Source organism: Peromyscus maniculatus, chromosome 5 (genome assembly GCF_049852395.1).
Source record: "Peromyscus maniculatus bairdii isolate BWxNUB_F1_BW_parent chromosome 5, HU_Pman_BW_mat_3.1, whole genome shotgun sequence".
NCBI classification, from domain to species: Eukaryota; Metazoa; Chordata; class Mammalia; order Rodentia; family Cricetidae; genus Peromyscus; species Peromyscus maniculatus.
This window is the reverse complement of record NC_134856.1, coordinates 4,109,980-4,121,016: the sequence shown is the minus strand read 5'-3', so window position 1 is coordinate 4,121,016 and position 11,037 is coordinate 4,109,980. Positions and strand designations below refer to the sequence as shown.

Genomic DNA, 11,037 nt, shown 5'->3' with positions numbered 1-11,037 from the left:
TGGATTTATTCTTTGGGCACTAGGGAGTGGTGAAGGGGTCTGTATTGCTGCATAGCAGTCTAAGCACCGAAAATAAAGTGAAGATGGGGATGATTATAACGTCTAATGGCTGAAAAAGGAGAAATGTGTCTAAGGGATTTTCAGAGGCAAGTGCAGCAGAGGGATGTAGGTAGCTTGGGTGACTACTTGCTTGTGTTGTTAAGGAAATTCTTGTAAAAGATAAAGCCCTAAAGTTGTACATTTTATTTCATTTCCTACATTTAGTGAAGGCTGCACTGGTGAGACCTCAGAGGGATTTGGATTAAATTTAACTTGCTCTACTTTTTAAAAGGTGCATATTCCAAGTCTTTACCTTTGGAGACTTTTCATCAAAATGGGTATGCATAGTGAGTCCTGTTGTGAAGGGTCCTCTTTAAGTGGCACTGTGGAAAGTCATTGCTCAGTCATGTGATGCTGTGGTCAATCAAGCGGAGACACAGAGCAGCTTTCTGTTCCTCTCTTGCTGCACTTGATCTGAGAGGACAGCCTCATCCTGTACGCTCACCAGAAAGTGGCGTGTACAGACTCCCATTGAGCAGGTGCCTCTCTTATCCACATTTCTTTCACCTGTGACCAAGTATGGATTTGCACTGTCTATTACAGAAGTGAATTCTTAGTGATGCTCCCAGGGTCCATCTGGCACTAATCCTAGGAAATGACAGCTACTTAGACCAAATTACACAAGATTGAAAGCACCATTTGTTCAACTATTAAGCCAATGAAAAGACACTTTGTCAAGAGAAAATATGCAGTAAGGCAAAAATCTGTAAAGGATCTACTTCTTTTCTCTTTGTCTTGGGTGGATAAAAATACTAACCTTATGTCATAAATATTTGATGATACTTTGAAATTTGTTTAAGTTAAAAATACAACGGACCTCTGAAATGGTATTTTCTTCTGCAATCTACGTGTAATCCTCCTTACATAAATTTTTACTCTTTAACATCTGTTGAAACAAAGAACACAGGTTTGCTTTGACTTAAGTATATTGAAGTGACATATTTCTAATTCTCATCCCTGCTACAAAATTAACACAGGAGTCAGTAAGGTAATAAGCTAAATTTAAGAAGATATAATACTCTAAATTGAGGACAGGCTGAGCCACAATCTGCTTCATATGCTCTCATATTCTGATTTAACATCTCATTTATTCTCCTATTCAAATTAAAAATTCACCAAAGCTAAAATGAAAAATGGTCTCCTCATTATTTCATTTATCTGTCCTATAACTCGGATTATAGATAAAATATGTTTAACTTTGTTTCAGAGTATGATATGTTGTTGTAGCATCATGATAAATGTGTTTTGATACTAGTTCTGGGAGCTGCTTTCCTATATAGGGCCAAGTTGCAGCAAAATCAGGATTTGATTGTTGTTTTTTTTTTTTTTTTCACCTCTGACTCTCCTAGTTGTCTCCTATCACAAATGGAGAGATAACTCACAAGAGACAATATGTTTCACAGTAATAATGATATAATAATTCTATAGTTCTTTGTTTTTGTTAGTGTCCTCTTGTGTTAACATTTAGGAACACATGGGGAAAGTTGGGTTATGAGCAGGAATGTTTAGGATGGCTTCAGCCTTCTTTATGAGCTGTGATAATAAAAACAATGTATCAGCAGAAGCTGGTTTCCAGGGCACCTATGGTTGGTTGTAGCACTAGCTGAGTTTATTCTGGTCTCAAGGTGGGACTTCCTTGCCCTTTATTTACCCCATCTGTCATGTTGCATTGGAAACATGCTTTTGTGTTCTGTCTCCTCACAAAGTAGATGTGGCCTGTGCTTGGCATTTTTATATCCTTTGGGCATAGAACCAGGTCAGACATGGGGCAGAAACTTGGAAAGCATTTGTCAAATATCTGAACTGATGCATGCAGCCATCCATGCATGGGTGGATAAATAAATAGTGTCATTTAGAAGATAAATGCCTGATTTCACAAGAATTGGTTATAGTCAACTTGTCTAGATCTTTGCATGTTCATATCTATCTAAAGAAAACTCTATACTCGGTAATAGCTGTCTATCACTGTTCTTAAAACAACAATAAGGACATGATAATTCCTATAACCTATTGATATCAAATTCTAAACATGTTTATAGTCAAGAGGAAGTAAATTATGATTCCATCTTACCTAACCTATTTGTACATTCAGATTACAAAAAACTATGGTAGACTAGATGTTTCTATGATAAAGAAAGAAAGGGCATTTCTTTATAGTTCCTTCATTTGACAGAAGCACTAAGTTTTTTGGCTTCCTGAATGTTCTTGTTGTTGCTGTTAATGGTAACTGTTTCCAGCAATCAATAAATGTGAATGAATACACTGAAGCATTGGAGGATAAAATTACAAACACAGTGTTCAAACACACAGCTAGAAAAATTATTATCTCATTACTGTTCAGGTCAGTTTTATGCACATTACTTTTAATTATTTGAATTTTTCCCAAAGGACAGCAAATCTATTTTGCTACAATGAAAATCACTACAACTATTATTCTTGATTTTAATTCCCTTGGATTTTTTTAACAAGTTATACTACCAGGTCTTGCCATCTTATTTAAGGGACTAGAAGCTTTTAAAACATGTATTCTTTGTCACAGACTATACTAGCAACTAGTCCAGAACCAGTGTCTATATGAGCCTGCTTCCTGAAGTGGATATAGAACAGATAAGCATTACTGTATCTTACTTACCTAGGGATAGGGAGAGTTAGTCACTATTCAGAAAGCCCCCCAGAGGCAACTATATTTCAAATCAGGTCCTTTTTAATGATCATTGTTCGATGTCAATATTTCCTTAGTCTTCTCTTTCTTCCTTCATAATGTTGATTAATAGTAATTTTTCCCTTGTTTGTTCTGTAAGAATCAGCTAAAACAGCTGGGTGGTGTGATACACGCTTTTAATCCCAGCACTTGGGAGGAAAAGCCAGGAAGAGCTCTGTGAATTTCAGGCCATCCTGGTCTACAGAGTTAGATCCAGGACAGGCACCAAAGCTACACAGAGAAACCCTGTTTTGGAAAAACCAACCAACCAACCAACCAAACAAACAAACAAACATACAAATAACAAAAGAGAATTAGCTGAAACAATCACTAACCCACGAGATTGAAATGCCCCTCCATATGTGTAATTCATTGGAAATTTTCTCTGTGTTTTTTAGTATGTACACCATAAACATTTAAAAATTGAAAGTATTACACATTGGAGTAAAAGTATTAAGTAATAAAATGTTTAATAATAATCCACAGTCCAGTGTTTTTCTTCTTTCTCACTTTAACAGAAGCACAGAATTCTTTGCCATTTTGGAATAAGACAAAAACACCTGAATTCATTAGTCCTTTGTTTGGTAATTAGCTCTGTGCACCTAGGTGATATTCAAATCCTGATCATCTTCTGAATAATAAATTTTAGAATTTACATATGATTACATTTAATAATACACAAATAGAGATGGGCTGATCTCATTAAGACACCATTATTTCCCCTTTCCATTAAATAACTAGTAAATAGTCCTACAGTTATATCTATTTTAAGTAAAACTCAGCACTGAACCAAGAAATGAAAGTATAGAATGAAAATGCTGTGGCAAAAGTGTCCAAGTAGGCAATGGAATGGTGGGGCTAGGAAAGTGTAGAGCCAAGGGAAGGTGTCACTCAAGTGAAGTATGAGTGAAGGAGCTCCTGGGGAAGTTATTATCTTGCAATCAAAGTAAAATACAAATAAGATTGAATGATACAACATACGTGGCACAATGGATCAGAAGGGAATTCTGGGAGCTAAAGGGTCAATCAGTGCCAGGGCCAGGGACATGGGGAAGAGGAAATACAGGAGGAGAGTTAACCAGACCTAAAGCTATGTGAAGGAGCCTTATGAAACAGCACTAGTTTATAAGCTAATCAAAAATATTTTTGAAAAGAAATTAGAAGTACTCCACATTAGTAAACAATGTTGACTCCAGGACACATGGATTGTTAAATGCAAATCTCCAGGTTGAGAATGGGTTGCTGCCATGGACATTATTAGTTATGGAGACCCCAAAGATATCCAAAGCATACAGGCTATTGCCACTGTTCCACTTGCCCACCACAATTAGATAGAAAGACATTATTTCCAAATACCTCACACACCTTTGTTACAGGACATAGATGAATTGATACTGAATTTTATAGAAAATCTCTCCCTACAGTCCAGACTTCAGAGTGCTGGAAGATGTGTGCATGTTTAGGGGAAAAAGACATCAATGGTCTTATCCCTTACTCGGCTATGTATGATATACAAATCTTCTAAGCAAGGGTTGCCCAATAGTGTAATAGTAGCAAGATTTTTATGGTAACATTCAACCACTCCCTTGATAGATATTGAGTCTTTCTTGCCAAATGGTGGCCTACAGAATGGGAAAAGATCTTTGCCAACACCACATCTAACAGAGGGCTGATCTCCAAATATATGAAGAACTCAAGACACAAGATATCAAAATACCAAGTAATCCAACTAAAAATGGGATACAGATTGAAACAGAATTCTCAACAGAAGAATCTCAAATGGCCAAAAGATATTTAAGGAATTGCTCAACATCCTTAACCATCAGGGAAATGAAAATCAAAACAACTCTAAGATACCATCTTATATCTGTCAGAATGGCTAAGATAAAAACCACGGATGACAGCTTATGTTGGAGAGGATGTGGAGTAAGGGGAACACTCCTCCACTGCTGGAGTACAAACTTTGGAAATCATTATGGCAGTTTCTCAGAAAATTGGTAATCAATCTACCCCAAGACCCAGCAATACCCCTCTTGGGCATATATTCAAAGGATGCTCAACTATACCACAAGGACATTTGCTCAACTATGTTCATAGTGGAATTATTCCTAATAGCCAGAACCTGGAAACAACCTAGATGCCCCTCAACTGAAGAGTGGATAAAGAAAATGTGGTATATCTGTATAATGGCGTGTTACTCAGAAGAAAAAGAACAATGACATTATGAAACTTGCAGACAAATGGATAGAACTAGAAAAAAATCATTCTGAGTGAGGTAACCCAGACCCACAAAGACAAACATGGTATGTGTTCACTCATAAGTGGAATTAGATGAAAAGTAAAGGATAACCAGGCTACAATCCACATACCTAGAGAAACATGGATTGCCCTTAGAAGGGGAAATAGATGAGATCTCTTTGGTAAACTGGGGGTGGGGAATGGGGCCATGGAGTGAGGGGATAGGAGATAGGAACATGATGGATATTGATGGTTGAGTTAGGGGAGGGACAGAGAGGGAGAGCATCGAAAGAGATATCTTGATAGAGGAGGCGATTTTGAGGTTAGGGAGAAACCTGATACCAGGGAAACTCTCAGAAATCTACCAAGATGACTCCTGCTAAATCTCCCAGCAATTAGGAGAGGGTGCCTGAATTGACCTTCTCCAGTAACAGATAGAAGCAGATGCAGAGATCTACATCTAAGAACTGAGCTGAGCTCCAGGAGTCCAGTTGAAAAGAGAGAGGAGGGATTATATAAGCAAGGGGTGGGGTGTCAAGATGGTGATGGGGAAGCCCACAAGACAGTTGACCCGAGTTTGTGGGAGCTCACAGTCTCTAGACCCACAGTTAGGGAGCCTGCATGAAATCAACCTAGGCCTTCTGCATGTGGATGACAGTTGTGTAGATTGGTCTGTTTGTGGGGTCCCTAGCAGTGAGACAGGATCTGTCCCTGGCACATGAGCTGGCATTTTGGAATCCATTCCCTATGGTGGGATGCCTCACTCAGCCTTGATGCAGGGGGAGGAGCTTGGTCCTGCCTTGATATGCCATTCTTGGTTGACTCTCATGGGAGGCCTTACCCTTTCTGAGGAGTTGATGGGTGGGTAGAAAGGAGGTGGGGAGAGAAAATGAGAGGAGAAAAGGGAGGAAAAACTGTGGTTGCTATATAAAATTAATTTTAAAAATTTAATAAAAGAAATTAAAAAGAAACGGAGTCTTGCTCCCCAGAGGGGAATCCATGTCCTATATTGCAAACTTGGAAAACAAAATAAACGAACAAAAAACCTTGACTAGGTCAGTCATAGGCCTTAGGGAAAACCCTATTGATGTTTTCTGAAAAATTATTTTGTACAACTACTTCCTAAGTATTTATGCTTATTTATTTATTTATTTTTAGATTTTAACAATCTGTTTATTATTTATTTAGCCCTTCACAGCTCACTCCGCACAGAGAAAAGATAATTTGTAGTGGGTCACTCATCTTGTAGCTTATGTCAGGGAATGGTTCAAGCAGAACTCATGTCAGCTGCTGGTATTGCACAGCAAAGGGGACCTAGGCACATCTATAAAAGTGACCACACCCAGGAGGATTGATTGGCAGGCTAGAAGACAAAACTTCCCATCAAAGGCACTTTTACAGGGGACGTAGCTCAGCAGAGAGTGCTCGCCTAGTATGCAGATGGCTCTAGGTTCAATCTCCTGTACCATAAGCACTTTCAGCGGGGTCAGAGAATTGTTTGGGATTGTTGTGGAAACAGGAGGATGTATTTTTTTTTAACAAGGTTTCACTGTGTAGCTCTGGCTGGCCTCGAACTCACAGAGATCCACGCGTCTCTGTCTCCTGAGTGCTGGGATTAAAGGCCCATACCACCACACCCAGCAAGAGGAAGTTTTTGATGGAGGAGCTATTTGCAGGTAGCAGAGACAGGTGACTGAGGATCATGGGCCATCTGTGGGGTCAGTAGGGGCTGCTGTATGCCTTTGCTGCTTTAGATGGAAGGTGTGGTAGGCATCACAGCCATAGAGCGATGTAGCAAATATGCCCAGTACCCCAGCGGCAATTTTGGAGCTACCTTTTCCTTCTACAAGGACAACAGTGGAGGTGATCAGGTAGAGGATGGCTGCTATGAGGGCTCTGAAGAACTCAGTCCACGGCCAGTTGATGAATGATATCTTGGAGTGCAGGTCACACATGTAGAAGACAAATAGGACAGCAGCAATGATCATCTCAATCACAGACAGGGACGAGTATGCTGACGTCGAAGCACTGAAGCAAATTAAAATCACCAGGCACAGTGCAATCTCAGCAAACAGGAAAATTCCTTTTTTTGGTGGGAGAGAAGCTGGTGCAGGCTAACCAGCAGACAGGGGCTGAGAGGCGCTCAGAGTCCGCCATGGTATGTGCTGGAGACGCTGGGATGCAGAAGCTCTATTTTCTGGATCAGGAGGAGTTTGTAGTCGCTGCACACCCAGCTGTTTGTCCCACTGTCTGGCCAGGAAGGGGGCCTCCCGGGGAAAGGAGCAGTATTTATGTTTATATTCAAGGCTTTGTGCTACATTCAACCTTGGCCAGAAAGACATCTTATTACAGTTGATAGTGTTTAGTGTAGAGACTCATTACTATCAAAAGTACTGAAAATAAATCATGAGTTCTCATCTGTAGATGGGACATCTATATAAACCCCTCTCTTCAGGATTAGATAACAATGTGGAAGAGGAGGCAGAAAGACTATAATGCCTGGAGTATGATGAAGAGCACTCTGAAATCAAGTTCTACTAGCTGTCAGATAAATGAAATCAGAGCAATTGTGGTTACCTGCAAAAGACCTGCACAAAATTTCTATCATGACGGCAACAGTGGGTACTGAGTTAACTTTGAAAGCTAAAGTTGTTGGTAATTGACTACTTCAAGGGAATGGGGAGTTAATTTTGTTTAGAAGAGTGATTACTGGTTCCCATCTTCCCAGTGGATGATCCCATCCATGTGCATATAGTCAGTACTAACTAGACTCAGTGAATTAGATAAATCAACAAATAAATAGGATGGCATGCAGTTGGGAGGGAGATGTAAAGGGGCTTCCTGGGAAGTCTTGGACTAGAAAAGTGATGGGTGGGTATGATCAATAACCATTATATGAATGTATAAAATTTTCATATAATAAATATATGCTTTAAGAGAGAGAGAGGGAGGTGGGGGGAGAATAGACCCTCAGATCTACTTCTGGATCTGGATGGAGTTGTCAGATTCTGCTCTGTCCTAAAGATTAGAACATTACTTATTATTGTCTCCTGCTTTGAAGAATCCTGTAATTCAGCTGTCCAGGGACCACCCAGAAGAATCACGATTCCCTTGAAAAGATGCCAAGGAATTGGAGTGACTAAGTAAGCCCTCAAGAATACTGTACTTGTCCTTTCTAAAAGCCCCTTCCAGAGGCAGTGCTCTTATCAGGCATCACTTTGGAACCTATTTCCATTTCTGAGTTCTACATCTGAAAAGCATAACTTTCCCCCTGTTAATTTCTCTTTTGCTTTGGGATATTGACTAAAACGTCTAAGCATGCTTTTCTAGACACTTATGGATTTTCTCATTAAAAATAAAGCAAGCAGACAAAAAACTCCCCCCTCCCCCAGTTTCCACAGTGTGGTTGCTGGTTGACCCATACTGCATAGGGCAGGGCTTTGGTGTTTGCTATGCCTCTTCTCACTTCCCTCCTCTTAGCAGCTACTGAGATGTCCCATCCTGCTACTCCTGTTGTTTTTCTTTTAAACAACAATGAAAGTGTTTTTGTGCTTCAAAAGGACAAAAGAAAAATTCATTGTTATTTAACCCCACATTTTGAATGATGGTTTGTTCTTTGTTTTGCTTTCTTGTAATTTGGATTCTTGATGTTCCCCAAAGGCCTATGTGTCAAAAGACTTGTCTTCTAGGTAAATACTGGGAGGTAGTGGAGCTTTTAAGAGGTGGCGCCTGACAGGAGGTCTTTAGATCGTTGGAAGTGTGCCCCTGAAGGGAATTTTGGAACCCTCGAGTTTTCATGACTTCCCTTTGCTTTTCAGTCATGAGACAATGCTTGAATCCACCCTACATTACTCATATACTTCCTTACCAAAAGTTCAAGACAATAAAACCAACCTTTTGAGCACTGGAACCCTCTAAAGCTGAAGGACAAAAAACACTTTAATCTGATTGGATCAGTAATTTTTTTTATAGTTACACAATGTGCTCTAACAAAAGCTTAATTATAATTGTCTCATTTTTATTTTCTCAATGTACTCTAAATTTGTATTCTTACAATTTACAAGAAGTTACAATTTGAAAATGATGCCAATACCGTGGTAGGACTCAGTCCCTAATATTCTATAGATGAGACGTAGAGTTGGAGATGCAAGGACCACGAGGACACAGACCTGAGGAATAGGTCAGTGTCCTTCTACTGCAGTGGTTCTCAATCTTCCTAATGCTGTGACTTTTAATATAGTTCCTCATAATGTGGTGACCCCAGCCATAAAATTATTTTCATTACTACTTCATAACTACACTCTTGCTATAGTTATAAATGGTATTATAAATATCTGGGTTTCCTGATGGTCTTAGACACCTCTTATGAAATATTCCTTCCTCCCTAAAGGGTTTATGACCTACATGTTGATTCAGATTAGAATCTACAATGAGTGAGATGAATGAGTTTTGGTTTTCCAAGGACAAGAGTAGATCCTTATACAGTAAATACATACAGCCAAAGTTTTCTCTTCTGTACATAGTTGCTTGCCCTTCTGCTTTCTAGCTGATATTCAAGCAGTACATGGCCCTTGATAAACTCTCAATAGATGTTGGCACCTTGTTCTGGCTTCCTAGCCTCTATGAAGAAGAATTAAATACAAATGTTTCTTCATAATTACATAATTTTAGGTAATCTAATTCAGCAATATAAAATGTTCTAATCTATAAGAAGACTTCCACTTTTTTTTTTAACAACTCCTTTAGTTCCCTGCTCATACTGGGTTTTTGTTGTTATTGTTGTTGTTGTTGTTGTTTGTTTGTTTGTTTTTCCCTCCCTGGACCACAGTATTTCTGCTGCCTTGCAACTCACATCTTATCTTTATGTTATTGGTTTTCTTACCAAACATTCCATTGTTGTTTTATGTGTTGTCTGGAAATTTCTATTTTGAGAGGAATGGATTTTTTGTTAGTTCTTGAAAATGGTGCATGGCATAGAAAGGGAATGTATGATGAAAAGTTGTAATGAAGTTCAAGGAGAAATCACAGAGCTGAGAGGTTAAAAGGGCCTAAATCAACCTCAGCACTGCAGCTGAGAACTTTAGAGACCTGAGAAAAGGAAGACTTCTGTTTGCATGAGTCCTCACATCCATTTCTACATAAGGGAGGAACTGATAAAAAGGATTGTCAGCAGCAGCCAAAACTCCTTCCCCTTGATTATCTAGCCGGTGCCTCCCCTTGTTCTGTACCATCTGTCAGGGTGTGTGCTTGTTAACATTTGTATTTCATTCTACATTCTACCCTGGCATTGATTCTGTGGTACATGGCACTCAGACTATGGTCATATTACAGACATGAAAATGGTCAATTGATTGAATTATAACTGCTAGATAGCAGATTGAGACATCTAAAAGTGAATATACACAAGCATTTAAATAAGTAGCTTTTAAAATAGCATCCCTATTCATGAGCTTAAAATGAACAGTTGTTAAGCAAGCCAAGGACATATTTTTTAGTCGTAGATGAATTTTCCTTTGTTCACAATTGGTAACAGTATAAGAAACACTTTCTTTTATTACTGCTGAGCCCTAGAAGCTCAGCTTCTCTAAAGGTCAGCTAGAAATTTTCAAAAGGGCAAAGCTGATTCCATGCATGTGCGTCCTGTGCAGGAGGATGTTAGAGATGGCTTTCTGATTTTCCTCTCTCCTTAAATGTTGCAATGTTCAAGGTTCTTTAAATTCCCATCTAACTTTCTTTTTTCAACTACAGTGAGTAAAACAAACTTTGCCTTATATTTTCTAAGGTGAATGATGTGTTTCATATAAAGCTTAACCAATAAAAATAGTGATGGGATTATTGGTGCATATGTTATATGCCTTATTTATCTAGACAAGCATGCATTAACAAGTCAAAATGAAATTCACTGCATTCATGTGACAACTGTAAGTTCGATGTTCTCCTGTCTGTCGCCCTTGTTGACATTCCATCTACATAGTTATTCGTGTTAATCTCTGTATTCA

General features: G+C 38.9%; 1 pseudogene; it reads right to left on the bottom strand.

Moving 5' to 3' along the window:
• Positions 1–6,684: 6,684 nt before the first annotated feature.
• Positions 6,685–7,195, bottom strand: LOC102919545 (proteolipid protein 2 pseudogene; annotated as a pseudogene).
• Between the last annotated feature and the right edge of the window lie 3,842 nt (positions 7,196–11,037).